This window comes from Scylla paramamosain, chromosome 1, assembly GCF_035594125.1.
Source record: "Scylla paramamosain isolate STU-SP2022 chromosome 1, ASM3559412v1, whole genome shotgun sequence".
Lineage (NCBI taxonomy): Eukaryota > Metazoa > Arthropoda > Malacostraca > Decapoda > Portunidae > Scylla > Scylla paramamosain.
The window spans coordinates 2,940,848-2,958,453 of NC_087151.1; the positions used below are offsets into that span (position 1 = coordinate 2,940,848).

At 48.6% G+C, this 17,606-nt stretch overlaps 1 long non-coding RNA gene across 3 annotated transcripts in view; it reads right to left on the reverse strand.

The window, feature by feature from the left end:
- The window catches only part of LOC135112189 (uncharacterized), a 158,041-nt gene that overhangs the window by 64,655 nt on the left and 75,780 nt on the right, over positions 1-17,606 (reverse strand). Inside the window, exons 3-5 of one of the 3 annotated variants that reach the window (XR_010274181.1) lie at positions 8,823-8,857; positions 7,516-7,755; positions 4,054-6,959 (exon numbers count right to left, since the gene is read on the reverse strand). This is a non-coding gene — a long non-coding RNA (uncharacterized LOC135112189). Of the gene's footprint in view, positions 1-4,053; positions 7,756-8,822; positions 8,858-17,606 lie in introns of those variants that run through there. The other 2 variants (XR_010274160.1, XR_010274199.1) reach the window with 2 other exon arrangements.

Consider the following 17,606-nt stretch of genomic DNA (forward strand, 5'->3'; position numbering starts at 1 on the left):
GGCATGAAGACACGCTCATTCCACCATTCAACCGGCAGAGTACGAAGTGACGTAAGCGTGGCCAGGCAGGACATACACCCAGGGGAAGAGTGATGGTCGACAACCCCCTCACACCACTGTGAACACATCTAAATTCCATGACCCAAAACTTATTTTCAGATCTGCAATACTCCTCTCAGTTATATTTCACGGATTCCACTGTCCATCAATGTAATTAAGCAACGATAATCCATAAATATGAGGGAAAAAATATTTCTTAACGGAAGATCCAAGACCTCGTCAACTGGAGGCCAGCAGATGCTAGCGGAAGGAGCAAGCGCAGAATCTTTGGTGAGTGAGTGAGTGTGTGTGTGTGTGTGTGTGTGTGTGTGTGTGTGTGTGTGTGTGTGTGTGTGTGTGTGTGTCAAGCAGCAAGGCACATCCACCTCCCAGCCTCCCCTGGCCGCGCCGAGGACGACAGACGGGCGGCAGCGTGCCGCGCGGCGGATATAATCAGGTTTGTTACGTTTCCAATAGTGAAAAGGAACTTTAGTCTCGAGTTTTATGAGTACAAAGCAGCCTCGGAGAAAGTCTAGGAAAAAAATTATGGTCAACATGAAAATATAAATGCAAAAATAGGAAGTGTGCATAAGAAAGAAAAAAAAGAAAAAGCAAAAGCCTGGAAAGCTATCTTCAATGTAATATATTTGATATGCCGGAGGGTGGCGTCGCAAAAAATATGAATACAGATGGTGGGCCAACAAAAGAGGAGATATGCAGAGTGAGCTCCCTTTAAACCAAGATGTGGAGATAACAGGCGATAAAGGGGGACTTATCAGGGCGCCAGGAGTGATAAAAGTCGGCCAACACATAATGAGTGACGCGGCGACTATGAAATATGTTGATTATCCCAGATACCTCGATGGTGCGCCAGTCAACACCACCAGTAATGGCAGCGCGGCTCGCCTCGCCTCCCGCCGCCCACCACGCAAGATAAAGAGCACACCAGGAGAAGGAAAAATAATGGAAAATCACAGAGCAGCGCAGCGTAATAGGAAAATAAGTGAAATTAATACAGCCACACGTTTTCTTTTGCTATTCTAACGGAACTTGGATGGCTGGAGGAGAGGATGACGGTGGGGAGATGAAGGGCGAGGAGAGACAAGCAACACAAGGGAACCATGTCCTGCGTGCCTCGAACCGAGTGTGGAGTTTGATATCAGAAAAGGTAAATGTAGTGTTACGTTACGCTTTAATCGCTCATCGCTGCACAGGCGTCACATGATGCACTTAGCAGAGGTCAGAAAAAATCAAGGAACAAGTCAAAATAGAGTCCCGTGGAGGTGATTAAAGCAGCTGGCCAGTAGAAGGCGCTGGTGGGGACGCGTAGTCATCCTTCCTGCACTACGCTGCACACAAGAGTTCGCGCTGCTGCCTCCCTCGCGTTGGAAATGGACAATAGGAAATCGGCAGAAAGAGACGTAAAGACTAAATAATGGACGCAGGAAAGTTGGAGAATTTTGATGAATTGGAAAATACCTACACACGTGAGCTTTTGCATTCTGATTGAATTATATACAAAACTGACCACTCCAACCACGCCGGCGATGCCACGACGAGACCCGCGGGGAAAAGACCATTTCCAGCCTCCGTCTGCATATTAAAGTGCCGTTGACACACACACACACACACACACACACACACACATCTCTACGCTTTAAGAACATCACACTTCATACCCATGTCTGGTACACGCAGTCAATAGTTGAATACAGGAAGCTCACTAGGAGTTTCTATAATAATGTTTCTGCCACTAAAGGAAGGACGCTTTAGGAAAGAAGTGGTCGTCCTCTAGTCAGGGTTTGATAAAAAGAAGTAACATAGTAACATACTGAACACAGCGTGCATGCGAACTTTCAATACCGTCCAGTGCAGTTATCCTTTCTTAAACACATAACAACAAATAGACGGACAGACAGGCAGACAGGAAGCAGATGAGAAGATGAACAGACAAACTAACAGGAAAGGAAGAAAGCAGGAAACACAGACAAGCAAGCAGATGAAGTACAGATTCTATCCAGTTATTTCCTTCCTATGCATTACATACATTCCTAACTATATCCATGTTAGTGGTAATTTTCCTTGGACAGTGAATTTGTGTTTATTATTACCTCTCTCCCTAACACTGTAAAAAATAATAATAACTTCCCAGCGGACTGACAGACTAGCGGGGCAAGGCTCACTGAGGCGCGCAATGCCTCTACACCGAACTCTATTAATAAGATATAAGGAAGAACTTTACTTAATACTGTAGTTCTGCGTGCTCCTTGACGGCCTTCCTGTTACGATTCCTAATTATCAGAGGTACTCACACCTTTTTTTTTTGTCAGTAAGAGGCGGGATCTGCGAGTCTTCTTGCCATGGTGAAGCCAAATGAAGGGAGAATGTGGGGCAGGGGCCACATCAGGTGCAGCAGAGATATCACCTCGTTCCCACTTCCTCCCTGATGCCTGGAGAATCAACCTTTTTTTCTGGCCACTCCATAAACATTCAGGTTATACTTCTCAGAATGTTCTCCCAAAAACGGCATTCGTCTACAAATGTTGGTCCGCGGAAATATATATTTTTTTCCTTCCCCGTGATGGTCATCAGGGCCACTCCGAGCTTGGTTTGTGGCCGCGTTCAGGTTGCGATTAGTGGCAGGTGAAGTAAGACAGTCGCTGATGAAGCACTTGCTCCCCGCCCTGCCTCCGCTCACCAGCAGGAGTCTCGCAGTCACTCACAGCTAAATAAATACTCGCTCTCTCTCTCCCAACCTGAGCCGCGTCCGAGAGGGAGTGAAATGTGTATGGTTTAGCTTCACATTACCTATTTGCCCCTGACGAATAATTAGGATTCCATAGTGAAAGCTACACCGCAGGAAGGTCACGTCGGGCTGCGGCCTGAATGCTGCACAACACAATAACATGAATCTATCTTGGCTTGATCTGACTGATTTGTGTTTGGTTCAGGCGCGCGTCATGGCACGTACCTTATTAGAATATGCTGCTGCGCCTGCAAATATTAAATTAATTGTATATGTGTGGCTCTTTCTTTATTGCCAGCTGTGACGGCATGGTAAGTATTAATAATGTATTACTGTATATGAACAGAACATCCGTGCCTCGATCCCAAGACCGGAGTTCGTGGAGGACTGGCGCTGCCGCCTCAGCGCCTCGCCTCCGGACCAGGACTTGTGGCGGGACGTTAATGTTCACGAGGTGTTGTATGGTTGCTGTATCTCCCTCCACACCCGAACGGCGCCGCCCCTTCCCTCCTCCTCGCTCGTTCTTGTTCTCTTAACGTCTCAGGTTTACTCTTCTCGTTGAACAAAGTGGCACGTTGAGTGGGAGTTCCATTCGACCTCGTCCTCAGCCAGTACTGATAGTCTGCGGATTCAAATCGGGCCACTACTGTGTCTGGTGTCACTCTTAGCAAGCAGGTGACGCGCCGTGCTCAAGGGGACATCCCTGCAGCCGAGGCGGTGCTGGACGCAGTGCTTCCCTCCGTCACGTGTCGCCACACGCCTGTCACGACACTGTTTCCTCTTATTCAAGGCGATTCATTTTATTCAATGTAGAAAATTTTGATCTAAAAAGACAAATAAATAGCCTAAGGATACACAGTTCTTATAATCAAAACATTATTGTGAGCAATATATCCAAGCCTGTGCATCCTTGCACAAAACAAAGTTGTTTTTAAGTTGTATTTTACATTCATTTTACATGTTTTCTACTTCCATACGGTGAGGTCTTCCTCACACAGCGTCCCATTCCATCTCGGAGCGAAATTAGAGTTTGGGCGGAGCAGATTAAGGCGGCGGCGGGCGTACGTGCCGCCGCCTCTGCCACTGTTATGTGGGAAGTTCCGGCCGGAGGCAAGTGTGGCCACCACCACCACCACCCTGATGACCCCGCTGCCCAGACCTTCTCCTCCTTCTTACACTTCCATTTCTTCTCCTCCTTCTCTTTCTCTTCCTCCTCCTCCTTCCCCTCCTCATCTTCCTCTTCATCCTCCTCCTCCTCCTACTCCTCCTCCTGCTCTTTTCTTGCAATTCCTTTCCTTTCGTTTTTCCTCGCATTCTTTCTCTTTCCAAAACTTCGTGAACAAAGATTTTCATGCGAACAAAGTTTCCAAATGTTTTTAGATGTATTTTACTAATTTGGACGGCCGTGCCTTCACCTTGCCCTCATGCAGACACGCAGCTCGGCGCCTCCTGCAAGCCGCGACACACGCCCTTCAGATGTCACAGCAAGGAACAGCAGTCATCCCCTTCTTGGGTTATTTTCTTCTGTCACTCTTTGCTCGAACCATTTTCCTTACAAAGCTATTCCAATCCTAAACAAGACCCGCCGCCCTTCAGCTCCCTTCCCTGCGGTGCGAGCATCGGCCGCCGTCAGCGAGGTAATGCAGGGCGCGACGCCCCCTCCGTCCTCACATTACTGCCACACAAACAAAAGAATTAACGTGCCCCCAAAAATAGCGAATGGAAATGATACGGATAAATGGTTTGCCTCAGGGAGTAAATTTATCCGGCGACAGGAGGTGTCGGCCGTGGAGGGCTGCCGAGGCCGACGAGGCACCGCGACAAAGGCCACTAGGCAAGTTATGAAAAAAAAAAAAATGGAAAAAAAAAAGTCCTCGAAATATATGTTACCGCAAAAAGTGAGCCATGTAATCAACCAACACTCGTATTTATGGAGGTGAACCCGTTGGTGCATCCATACAAGTTACTCTGCACAAAATATATTATCAGGGAACGTCAGAGCGTCACGCCGTGTGGACGAGGAGCCAGCCACTTTTCACAGCCCTCAGGACACTCTCTGAAGCGTCGCTACTGCGTTGCCTGTGTGAAAAATAAGCTTCAGTAACTCCTAAAAGGTTTCAGAATATCACAGCACCCGGTTCAGCCCGACCCAGCCAGAACTTGTTAGAGGGTTGAAAAAATAACGTAGCAATTACTGAATTTATTAAAGACAGCGTTGGATAAACTCAACGAAACCAACGATGGATAAACAGGGGAGGGCAATTATAGCCGAGGGGGAGAGCGAGGGGCGAGGGTTGCGGCTAGGGCTCACCACTGACCCATCGATTTTGTGGTGACAACACTTGGGTCTCTGGCGTTGGGGGGACAAGACAAGTCCGTCTACCACCAACTCGGTTCCCCAAGACATTTTTACATAGATGAAAAGTCACTGTAACTCCCAGTCACTTCCTGAGAGCACATTACCACGCCTTGAGGGGCGCACCTTGCCCTCCACACACCAGCATCACACTGCGGCTTGGGAAGAGATTAGTTTTGGTCGAATTCATATAAACGCCGATTTTTCTTGGCGGTAGCGGTGGTCACTTCTCTTAGGCAGCACCGAGACGCCTCCCTCCGCTCCCCTCGACCTCACGACGCTGTTTGTCATGCCGCGTCCTCCCGCCCCAGTTCCAGCCATCAAAACTAACGGTACGGAACGTGACTTGTGGCAGGAAGGTGTAGCAGTGTTTCAGAGATGACCGGAGAGTAGGGGACGAGTTGTAGGCTAGTGCAGAGGAGGAGAGGACGTGTGGCTGAGAGAAAGAGAAAGGTTAGACCGCGATAAGAGACCAGGGCACGGCAAATTACAGCGCGCCGCCACGATTGGACAGAGAACCATGAAGAAAACGATGAAGAGGACTACGGCACCATAAAGTTTTAGTAAGACTGAGGGAATAATAAAAGACAGATGATGGACTACACTCGTAATTAGAATGGAAAGCAAAACCAAAGGGCGGAGAGGAGGCCAAGACGGGCGGCAGGGACATGACTGTAGGACAAGACTCAGCCGGGCGAGAGCTGCGGCAGGAAGGGAGGTACGAGTGTGTGTGTGTGTGTGTGTGTGTGTGTGTGTGTGTGTATCAGAGAGAGAGAGAGAGAGAGAGAGAGAGAGAGAGAGAGAGAGAGAGAGAGAGAGAGAGAAAGCGGGTAGTAAACAAACCGAAGCTTAGACGTATAATTTCAGTACAAAACGATGCATTTCATTCTACAACTACTATCTCCCTCAACTTACCTGAAGGAGGGGTCAGGTGGCCCTCCAGCCCCAACACTCCGGTACGGTAACAGTATCCTCGATATGAACCGCCTTCTTACAGCAATAACACAGACAGAACAAAAGGCATTAGGTGAGCTGCTCGGGGAGACGGTAAGCGACACGATGAGCCTCAGAACACTGCTGAAGACCCTAAATACCAAGGAACATTTGTCATCGAGAAGGCGCGAGCTGATAACGTTTGCCTTGAAGCCTTACTGTGTTCATATGTGAAATAGATAGATAGAGAGATAGATAAATAAATAGATAGATAGATAGATAGACAGATAGATAGATAGATAGGCAGGTAGGTAGAAATAAAGATAATAGTCAAGGGTTTCTAAGTAGGGAACATGGATCTCTCAAGGATACTGTACAGGGCTTTCACGAGTACGTTGTCATAGCTGTTTGTTATGGCAAGTCACGGAGGAAGGACATGATCAGAGCTGCTTTTTAAAGTGTTTGCGTCACGTACATGCTGCGCGTCAGAGGGACTGGTCATCATAACACGAGCTACTCTGCCAGTTATCCATCATGAGCTCAGATTCGCATGACAACCTGAACTATTCCCCAGTACACGCTGTCGTAACATAGTAAAGGCTGACCACAACAATTATACATCTAACATTACAGCAAATGAAGCTGACTCTCCTTAGTGTGATATCTCCATCGGTAAGAGCAAAATATAAAAAAAATACAAACTTTCCGTGTAATGTTCAGACCCCAGATGGAAGTTTCAGGCCTCCAGTTTAGAAGCCCACCGCCAGATGGCTGTTTAGTGGCGTGACTAGCTGGTAGATGGCGGTGTTGGCAGTCTGATATCACTTATCACATGTAGATAGCGGAAACACATCTTCGACGCTCAGGTATTCAGGCGAGAATTTCCTACAATAGATTAGGAAAACAATCAACTCTCATTATGATGTGATGGGAAGTAAAATAAAATAACACAAAGGAATGTGCCGTCAGTCATTGAAAGCGTGAGGTGAGACTCGATCCAGATGTTTGGGAACCAATGACAAGCGTATATATAAACAAAGAAACATGCACACATAATAAACAAGTAGTTAAGGTATATAAATGGATAGGTGAATATAAAGGTAAATATATATGGAGAAACGTATATAAAGACTGAATTATTTGGATAGATGTACAATTGTCTCAAAAAGTTATGTAAAATATTGAAATGGTTCACTCATTTTTGTGACACCACTCCTCAGGAAACAGTATTACAGGGTTTAGGAAAGTGAATACACTTTGAGAAGCTCTAATAAAGAGTGTCTGTGTAATGTAAAGTTGCCTCAAAAAGTAATGTCATATTCCACAAAAATATTCAAAATGTTTTTCTACAAGTTGACATTCATTTTTAGGGTAACTGTACATATAGATAGATATTATAGATACATATGTAAACAAATGAAAATTCTTAAAGACAAAATACCAAAATCAAAGCTTATGTGATATCACTGAAGAGGCTGAGGTCAGAGGTCAGAGGTCAACACCTGCACCACAACCCGTCCCATCCTGCCAGCCACGCCCAGGACGTCAGTCTCCAGACGCCCGCCTGTCCACCACGTCGTTACCCTTTCTATCCTCTTCTTCCTTCTCGTCCTCCTCCTCTTCCTCCTCCTCCTCCTCCTCCTCCTCCTCCTCTTCATTCCCACACACGCACACACATGTCCTGGCGGTGAAATTTTGGTCATAATACCTTAGAGAAACTAAATCGGTGTGTGTGTGTGTGTGTGTGTGTGTGTGTGTGTGTGTGTGTGTGTGTGTGTGTGTGTGTGTGTGTGTGTGTGTGTGTGTGCAATCACGCTTCACGGGAGCTTTGCACAAACACATTGCAGGTAATAACTATTTTTCCCTGCCATTTAGTGTTTTGTTCCCCAGGTTCGTTTGTCAGCGCGGTCTTGGTATAATTCCTGGTCTTGCTCAGATAATCACAGTATTCCGCTGACCACGCCGGGCCGCCCCACCCCCTCGCCTCGGCCGTCAGTCACGGGAAGGTGACGGCCGCCCCGCCTGCAAGATACATAAGGCCGCTCAATCATCTGCCAGCTCGCCCACATTAATTTATTGAGGCATCCAGAGGTATTAAAAACTAAATGCCCATGATCAATAAGCACGTTAGAAAATTGACAGCTTATTCTTGTTTAGACTCGTGTGTGTGTATGTGTGTGTGTGTGTGTGTGTGTGTGTGTGTGTGTGTGTGTGTGTGTGTGTGTGTGTTCATAAGTACTCGCAACAAAGGAGAGAAAAATCAAGGACGAAGAGCTTGCTGTGGGCAGTACCTCTCGCAGGCTGAGAGAGGAGCAGCCTGGCGATGGTGGTGGTGGCGGTGGCGATGGTGGTGGTGGAGAAGAAAGGACGATACGTAACGCAAGGGCCCGAAAAACAACAAATTTATCTACCACTTTAACAGAGAAAACTTGAGAGCGCGGCAGTAAAGGCAATTATATTAAGCTATATAAAGCAGTGTTTCTCGTACGGCGATATCGTAACTTTCTCTTTCTGAAAATCCTGAAGTGTTTTGGTGCAGCACATGAAGAAACATCAGCCTTGAACTTTATCGTTGGGTGTTACGCCAAAAAAATGGGGATGTTGTGTTGCGTGAGGCAGGTTACCAAGACTCTCCAGGATCGCCCTCGCACCGCCCACCTCTCCCTCTCTCCCTCTCCCTCCCCCGCATAGAGATTACACACCTGAACTACCGATGGCTTGTACGAAATACTCTTATTGACTACTTACCACGAGCCACACCACGCCGCGGACACTCGCAGGTACTGAAAAGAGAAGATTAAATATACATCACACTTAACGAGTTCATATGTTTAAGAAAATACAAAGATATTTAGTGTACAGTGATGTGTCAAGAAAAATATGACGAGGTTTTATGTAGGATGAACCTTCAACACAACACCAATAAAAAAAAAAAATGTCTCCTATTGTAGAGAAACCAAACATTTCCACAGTGACAGTGGACACACACACACACACACACTTGAGGACAGCGGTAGTGAGGCAGGAAGCAAAGGGTCGGGCCGGTGACGGAGACGCCGCGCGGAGGTCAGGCATCGAAGGTAAAGAATCGCTCAGGGAATACCAGCGAGCAGTGTCGAGGCCGCAGTCGTGGCTAAACTGCGTCGCCGGACCCGGCTGAGTTATGTGACGTGCGCAGGTAACCGTGACGAACAAAAATGACCTCAGATGACCAGAGCAGCCACAAATTCTGCTCTCATGATAAATACTGACTTGCAGGAAGCTTCCTCTAAAATATTCCCTCGACTGTTTTTCCCCCTAATGTAACTGGGGAAAGGAGGAGGGCGAGGGCAGGGGAAAAGGAAGGAGGGAGAGAGAGAGAGAGAGAGAGAGAGAGAGAGAGAGAGAGAGAGAGAGGAAGGAGAGACTTTATTTCAGAGGGACTGGAGGGCCTCTGCCACGAGCACGTGAATGATGTCAAGTAGCCGTCACCACGAGCTTTCGGGATTACAGCCTTGGGAGTTATGCTGCTCCTGTGTGTGTGTGTGTGTGTGTGTGTGTGTGTGTGTGTGTGTGTGTGTTAAAAAAGATTCCCCATTGTAAATCCGTGCGGGGAAGTGTAGTCTTGTGCCTCAGTCCCTCACCCTGCTCACTCACATAGTTTGCTTGCTGAGCCTTGAGCCCCAAGCGGTGCTGAGCGGCCCTGCTTCTCCCACGATCCTGGACGACGCATACTGGTGTGCCGGGTGACACGAATCCCATATCACGTAATAATTTATGTCATGTGTAATTGAAAATGAACTTGGAGCTTTACATGTCATGATAAGGCCTATTGGAGACACCCGCTGACTCTCAACAACGAGCAGCGGTTTGATCAGAGGAGCCCAGACAGCGGAGGAAGCAGCAGCATCGCCCACATTCTTCCGCTGCTCAGCGCCCATCGGAGGCCGTGATGCCGCGGAGTGACCATGAGTCAGCGCCGGACGACGGTGCGTCACCATTATCAGTCGTCGATTACTTACTTTTGGATTAGTAAGCAGTGACCAGGAAGAGGAAAGGACCGCCCTTAAATATGGATCCTCTGTCTGCTCTACATGAGGAGGGGAATGTGTCTCTGCCTCACAAAGATGATGATGGGCGCCGCTCCTCCAAGGCCGGGAGGACGTCGGGTCATAGAGGAAGGTATTTATGGCGCCATTATGACTGATACCGATTTGAAGGAAGCACGGCCAATATATGGACCTCTTTTGTCGATCTTTTTATACGGGGTGAAGGTTTTACTATTTTATTATTTTTGGATCGTGGATCGGCGGGCCAGGTGGTGGAGGGGCCGCCAGGGGTCTCCCTGACGCTGGACTGAGGCTGCTGGAGGAGAGAGGGAGGAGGCAATGGAGGCAGCGAAGGGAACTTGTCGCGCTGACAGAACATTTGGAAAACTGGACAAAATTGAGGATTTTTTTCATATGAAGTCGTAATATTTGTTTTCCACACATTTCCAGCAAGTGAATGACGTCTTTAGTTTCAAAGCCGTGAACGATTCTGTGTTGAAATCAGACACACAAACGACAGCTCGTCCAGGGAATGGAATACCTCAGTGCCTAACAAAGTGGCTAAAACTGGAACGAGCTTTTTCATTCCTTTTGTTCTAAATCATAAGTTAAATCAGTTCCTGTTTTTTGTTCGGTGCAGCAGAGCAAGATCAACAAAACCTATAGGAAAAACGTGCCTGCAGTTCTTGTAAGACAGTCAAGTGGCGCTGAATGAATACCCAGCGTCTGTGTGTGTGCATGACGTGTCGCGCAGCTTATCACCGTCTTTATTTTGCCCTCATTCACTTGCTCACTCTTCCACCGCTTCCCCTCCAGCGGATTCTAGGAAGTTGGTGGCTCAAACTTTTTTCTTTTGTAGTTATAAACGTTGAAGAACATGATGTACCAAACATGGAAGCTACACTATACAAAGCAGGCATATATACTTTCCCTTTCTTGAAGTGAGCACACACACACACACACACACACACACACACACACACACACACACCAGAGGGCGGCCTATGTGCCTGAGTTAGTGGCGGTGGCGCGGGGAAAATGTTTAACCAAACTCGGCATGATGGATACAACACACTTGAGACAATAAATTCCTCTTAAAATAAACACTGACCTGCGAGGAAGCTGCTCTAAAATATTCTCCCTAATGTCTTTTTTGCCTCTGGCCGCCACACTTTATGTGTCTGACTTGCCCAAAATGTTGGCTACACTGCTGGTCGCTCTTTCTTGGTGACGCTGTTATGATGACTGAGGCTGTTGGCAACACTGCAGGCCGCTATAAGGCGATCCCTTGCTGCCTGTACTCCTGCTGATTGTGGCAACACTGTCTCGTGGGCAGCAAAGGTACTACCGTCATTTACTTGGTGCGGAGGAGGGCTCATGTCACCCCATCGTGTGGCGTCCCCAGCCTGGCACACTCGATCTCACCACGAGACTAACGAAAACACTTCAATCAGGAGGGCTGACAGTACGGGCGACGGTGCCTCCGAACAAACTCAGACGAGGACCGCAGGACTCAGCCCACCCCAAGACGGAAGGGTTGCTGCAGTGGACTGCAGGAAGCATCACAGACTAGATAAAGAATCATGTTTCTGGACAATTAAACACACACTCAGTCTTCGTTCATACTTTTCCGAAAGATTTTACTCAAGGATTATTTCTAGTCCAGGAACCCCTTGCTTGATGATGAAGCCCTTGAAGGCAACAGGAAGACAGATTACACAAGGCTGAGGAACCAACACACCAGGAGTGGCGTCCTCTCCTCGCATTATAAGTATTTCCTTGTCGCCCACCTGCTGTCGCCTTGCTGGATAAACAAGCTCGCAACGGTCCACGCCCCTCCTCGTCCCCTGACCCGGGAGTCACCACCAGTAGTCCGTGGAAGCGACAACTTTGCCAGAACAGCGGCGGCTGTCATTAGCAGGGTAGGAAGGGGCCACCTACCGCCGCTGTATGTCTCCGTGTGCGAGGAATGTTCACTCCGGAAATAGTCACATAAAGTTATTTTACTGCCTTTTAAAAGACTAATGGAGAGGCGCCTTCATCTTACCTCAGAAACCCGCTAGGTCCAGCACACCGACCCGCCTCTTACGCCCCCCACGCACTCACCACACCCACATGAGACTCCGCTGCTGACCTGTGCCTGCACCACAACGGACACCGCGTACCTGTGGTGCAGTAAAGAATGTACACCGTCACTGATGGATGGTTACACACTCCAATGGAACACCTAAACAACAAACTTAAACATGATAAAAACTGATAAATAAATAAATAAATAAATAAATAATATACCTTAACTGCATATCTACGTAAATGTCTAATTACTTGAATTATATACTTCATAATCTTTAAGTAATTTATTCAGCAATTTAAAAAAAATTCCAGCACGTCAAGTAATCACCTCCGCTCTCAACACCCCGAGGAGCAAACACCGGGAGGAGGCGCCTGGCCCTCCCTGGCGAGGCAGCGGCGGTGAGGCCTCGCGGCTCAGTAAATAAACTGAAACATTACCACTGATGGGTCGGCGCGGCCCGTGAGGAGGAGCACCGCCGCCCTCTCTCTGGTCACGCTGAGCCGCACGCCAAACACAACAATATTAAATCGTGGCTCAGCTCCCTGTGTCCCCTCCTCGCCTCCCGGCCGTCCCTGCAGCCCCATCTCCTGCGCCTCTCAAACACGCCCACTTACGAACTACCCACTAAAGGGGCCTCGGCTAATCATCGGAGAAATATTAACCATAATGCACCAGGTGTTTGTGTAAGATATTCCCGGCGGCGACAATTGGCTACACTGGCCGTCAATTTATTCATCAAGCCGCTGCTTCCAGCCCGCACGTGACCCTGCATCAGTCATTAGGCAAATGGCGCCCGTATATAAAGGCTCCTCAAAGGTGCTTTTTCCCACTCAAGTCAGTTAGGAGTCGTATTGTACTGTCCGCCCCCACGTGCATATTCTGCTTCCCGCTGCTGGCACGCCCAAGGTAATGCCGGCTGGGAGAGGAAAGGGAGGCGTGGGTGGCGAGATAGGTGGATGGGCGGAGGGACAGATAAATAGATACAGATAGACTGATAGATTAGACTAATAGATTAACAGATAGCTTGATAGATAGATAGATAGGTAGATTATCATGTAGATAGATAGATAGATAGATTACCATGTAGATAGATAGATAGATAGATAGATAGATAGATAGACAGATAGATGAATATTTTTTTTTTTCGTTTACTTATTTTTACAGATACTCATATGAGAGAGGGAGAGAGAGAGAGAGAGAGAGAGAGAGAGAGAGAGAGAGAGAGAGAGAGAGAGAGAGAGAGAGAGAGAGAGAGAGAGAGAGAGAGAGAGAGAAAAAAAAAAAATTGCCATCTGATTCCCTAAAATACCATACAAAAAAATTACCCTACTCAAAATGTTAAGGTGTTGACAAGCACAGCGAAACAGGATCACTCGTGTCTTCTCTCACACGCGAACAAGAACTTCATATTTTGTGATTATAGACTCAGCATAATGCACGTGGCAGTACTGCAATCTCAAATATAGGTTTTACTTGGAAGAACAGTTGTCCTGACGGTGTTGCAGCAGAGGGATGGACTGCGGGCTGCATTCCCTCGCCTACCCAGCAAGTGGTGAGGACCTGCAGCCGAGGCCGCCTGCCGCCCCATCAGGCAAGCCTCACTCTCCCATTACCTCAGCTGCCCACCTCAGTAACCATTGTTAATGCCAAGTTACACCTGCAACTGCCACCACTGCTGTATGGACCGAGGGTTCAAGTGCCGCTGCCGTCCTCTCTCGGCGAGTGACAGTCGTTGGCGCTGAGACATGTGCCGCGGACTCCCGCCTAACAACGCCTCACTCCTTTATCACTAGATTAAATCAATTTACCTTGACCTGTACATGTGTTCCGTGGCCCTCGTTTCCCCACAGCAGTGAAGGCACGCACAGGCCAAGGGCGGGGAAAGGAGTGGCGGAAATCATTAGTGTGGCGCAGAGAGGTGGCGCCCGCTGGACAGGTGTGGCTGAGGCGCATCACTGGTGAAGAGGCAGCATTAACAAGAAAGGCTGCCTTAAAAGTCTCGCGATGTCTGTAGGGAGCCCATAGCATGCCTCGGTGCAGCCACATGTAGTCACTCCAGCTGATGTGGAGCAGAGCCTTCGTGTCTCATGGAATTAACAGGTAACAGTCACGATCTCACCCATACAACCTATCGTGTTAATCAGGTCATGTGTGCCGAGCCAAGGACTGAATAAGCTACAGCACAAATACAAAAAAGTGCAAATAAAAACTTTAAAGAATGGGAGAGTTATTCTAAGACATGATTACTGCTATCATGTATTGAGGAAGGGTCAAGGGGTCAAGGGTCACCGCTCAGGGCTGATGAGGTGACTGCAAGACTCCGCCTCGCCTCACCTCGCCTCGCCCCCAACCCCCGACACTTTATATAGTCTATAACGAATGTTCAACAGCGGCGGCGGCTCCGAGAGAATGACGAGGGTGTCTGCTCGCGGTGCATTCCCTGACGTGCTCTGTAAAGTATAATTACCGGCCAACTCATAAAACTCCCTCCCCCTTCATTAGTGTGTAAGGTGATGCAGACACGGGAACGCTCGCGGCCTGTGTGATCGACCTCAACCCATTTTTAGGACGAAAAGTAATACGTATTGAACTCGCTATAAAAATAAGCGGGTATAGTTTATATTTGCATAACAACCATTGCATTACGCTCCAGCACTTAAAACAAACATACACTTAGTCTGTATGATGCATTTAAACACAAATTATGTTGTGTATCCGCCAATCACCATCCGTCCAAGTGACACTCCCCACCACTGCTCGGTGCAATGGCCGCGGAGCGAGAGGGACCCGGGAAGGCAGCCTCGCCCTCCTCAATCACCTGCCCCGAGCATCCAGCATAAATAGTACTGCAGACAGTTCGAGTTACAGGGACTCAGAGGGGCGCTGAGCTTCACAAGATTACGCCATAAGTGTGAACAGAGGCGGTGTTTAGAGGTGGGATTACAAGCAGCCACCGCCGGGACATTGCTGGAGCTAAAGTGGGGGAGCAGAGGCCGCGAAAGGAGGAGCTCGCCTTGACGAGGTCGGGAGCAACGCCAGGTCGCCGTTACAAGCGGGAGGGGATCCTGAGTCTCGGGGGAAGGGAGGGGCGGGGGCGGGGGCGGGGACGAGGGATGGGGAGGCAGGATGGTGTGGCGGAAGGCTGTATAAGGAAACAAGGCGCGGACGGGCGGGCGTGTGCAGGGGAGCGGCGGCGGTGGCAGCAATATCCCCCCGGGCTCCTAACTGCAACACTCGCGCCATAAAGGGCATCAGTGTCAATAATGAACATGAGCAGTTGGCCCATCCCGCCTGACACGACCGCACGAGGAAATTCTGGACTTCTTAATGGGCGGGTTAATGTGCAGCTGCCAATGAGAGGAACCGTCATGGCGATGGGAATTGGCAGTTTGCTGGGCCAGGACCACCGCTGTTGTTGTCCACACGCCCTCTATACGCTCCCTAACGCGCCAACCACACACAACTTTTACACCTAACCTGCCTCAGGTTTCATAGATTTAAAGAAGTAACTACTAAGTTTGTTAGCTGATTTTCCAATAGGAGTGAGCGTGGTTTAGCCCTGCCTCCCTGCCCTCCTCCCTCCCTCACGCCCTACATCCCTCCCTCCCTCCCTCCCTCTCTCCCTCCGCCTTCAGCTCGCCGCCCTCGGTAAAGATCTGGTAAAATTATATAATGAGCACTGGGGCCAATAACCCGTCATTAGGGGTTATGTGCACCGCATGAGATTAATATTGAAGGTTATTCTACAGTAAATCCTCGTAAGAGAAGCTACTGCTGTGGAGGAGCCGCCGCCGCAAGCAAGTTGCCACCCGGAGCATAAAAATTGCAAAGCTTAAAATCTTCCCCTGATTCCCGAAACAAGAGGCACCTGAATATCCATAAAGAGAGATAAAACACGAAATAGGAGCCGCAATCAACAGCGCCAGATTGTGCGGCGGCCGAGAAAAGTAAACCGGAGTGTGGGAGTGTCATTCAGCGTTCTTTGTGGTCGGAAGCATAATGCAGCTCCCTATGGGTTTATCAGATCAAGTTTTAATTAAATTTTCGCCTTTACGTAATTAAGTCTCGCTCAACGGCCGTATAAAACAAGATAATGGGCTGAGGCTGATCGCGGCCGAAATTTCAAGTCATCATATATTCCAGGCATTTTGCGCTAGAATTTGATTACTCTTTAGGAGAGAAACAAGGTATCGGCGCCGCTGGATCCCGGGAGATTGTATTTAGATCAAGTTAAGATTATTTCTTGATTGATTTACTAAGATTGGATAAAGGAGGAGTTGGATTACACTTGCGTTTACAGAGTATAGTTGTTGTATTTCCTTGGAGTGAGGTTAATATTCCGGGCGGGGTGGTTTACTAAGATTGGGGGAAAATCTAGCCAGATATTACAAAGATTTACCTGCCATTCTTGGTTTAGGGAGTGTTATGAGGGCGGTTAAGGTCACCGGAATGTTGACTTAGACGCCATTACCGGAGATACTCAGCTTCTTTACCGCTGACGCCGCCGCCGCTGCCGCCGCGGGGTTACCGCCGATTAACATTCAACTTAATTTTCTTTAAGCTTGGGTTTAATTACATTAGCAAGAGATCTGGGGAGGCTAAGCGTCTGGGAGGAATTTCATACAGTTGCATTTAATAACCCTGGCAGTAAAGTGAATGTATCTGGTACTTAGCTCGGGCAGTGGGGTTACGCCGCTCAGCCGCCCCTATACCTTAGTGGCTGCTGGATTACGATATTGGGATTATAAAGTCACGGTGTTGATGGCGGGTCGCGAGTCCGGCCAGCGTGGCGCGGCCCGTGTTGCTCCGCCAGGGTAAACACCACCCGCTAGTGGGAGCCATTAATCACGCCCTGATAATGACCGTTTATATCTCCATTAACAGGTCTCTCCATTACCGGCCACTTGGCGGAGCCCTGATGATGGTGACGATGGCCACGGCGGAGTCGGCGGCGCGAGGTTACCTGCCCCCTGCCCTCGCAACCCTGAGACGCTGCGGGGCGCGATGCAGCGTGACCGAAAGGCTGAGGTGGCTGGGGCGACCTGGTGAAGAGGCCAGCAGTGATGCCGCCGATATTCTTGGCGCAGGACGACCCGGGAAAGGTTTGGTATGTTAGTGTTAAAGATGACGACGACGACGACGATGATGATGATGATGATGATGATGGAGGTAGAGATGGTCACAATAATAAAGATAAATTAAAATAAAGTCATCACCATCACCTACACACCATCCCCCTTGAAGACAAGCGACACGTTTCGTCTCTTTGCAGGAATTAAAAATACAGAGGAGGGGTTCCCAGTCCCCTTGCTGCTTGTGTTTCAGTCGCCTTTGACGATGTGCAGGAAACACGATGGCAATATTCTTCGGATAATGATAAGAAGAAGAAGGAGGAGGAGGAGGAGGAGGAGGTGAAGGAGGAGGAGGAGG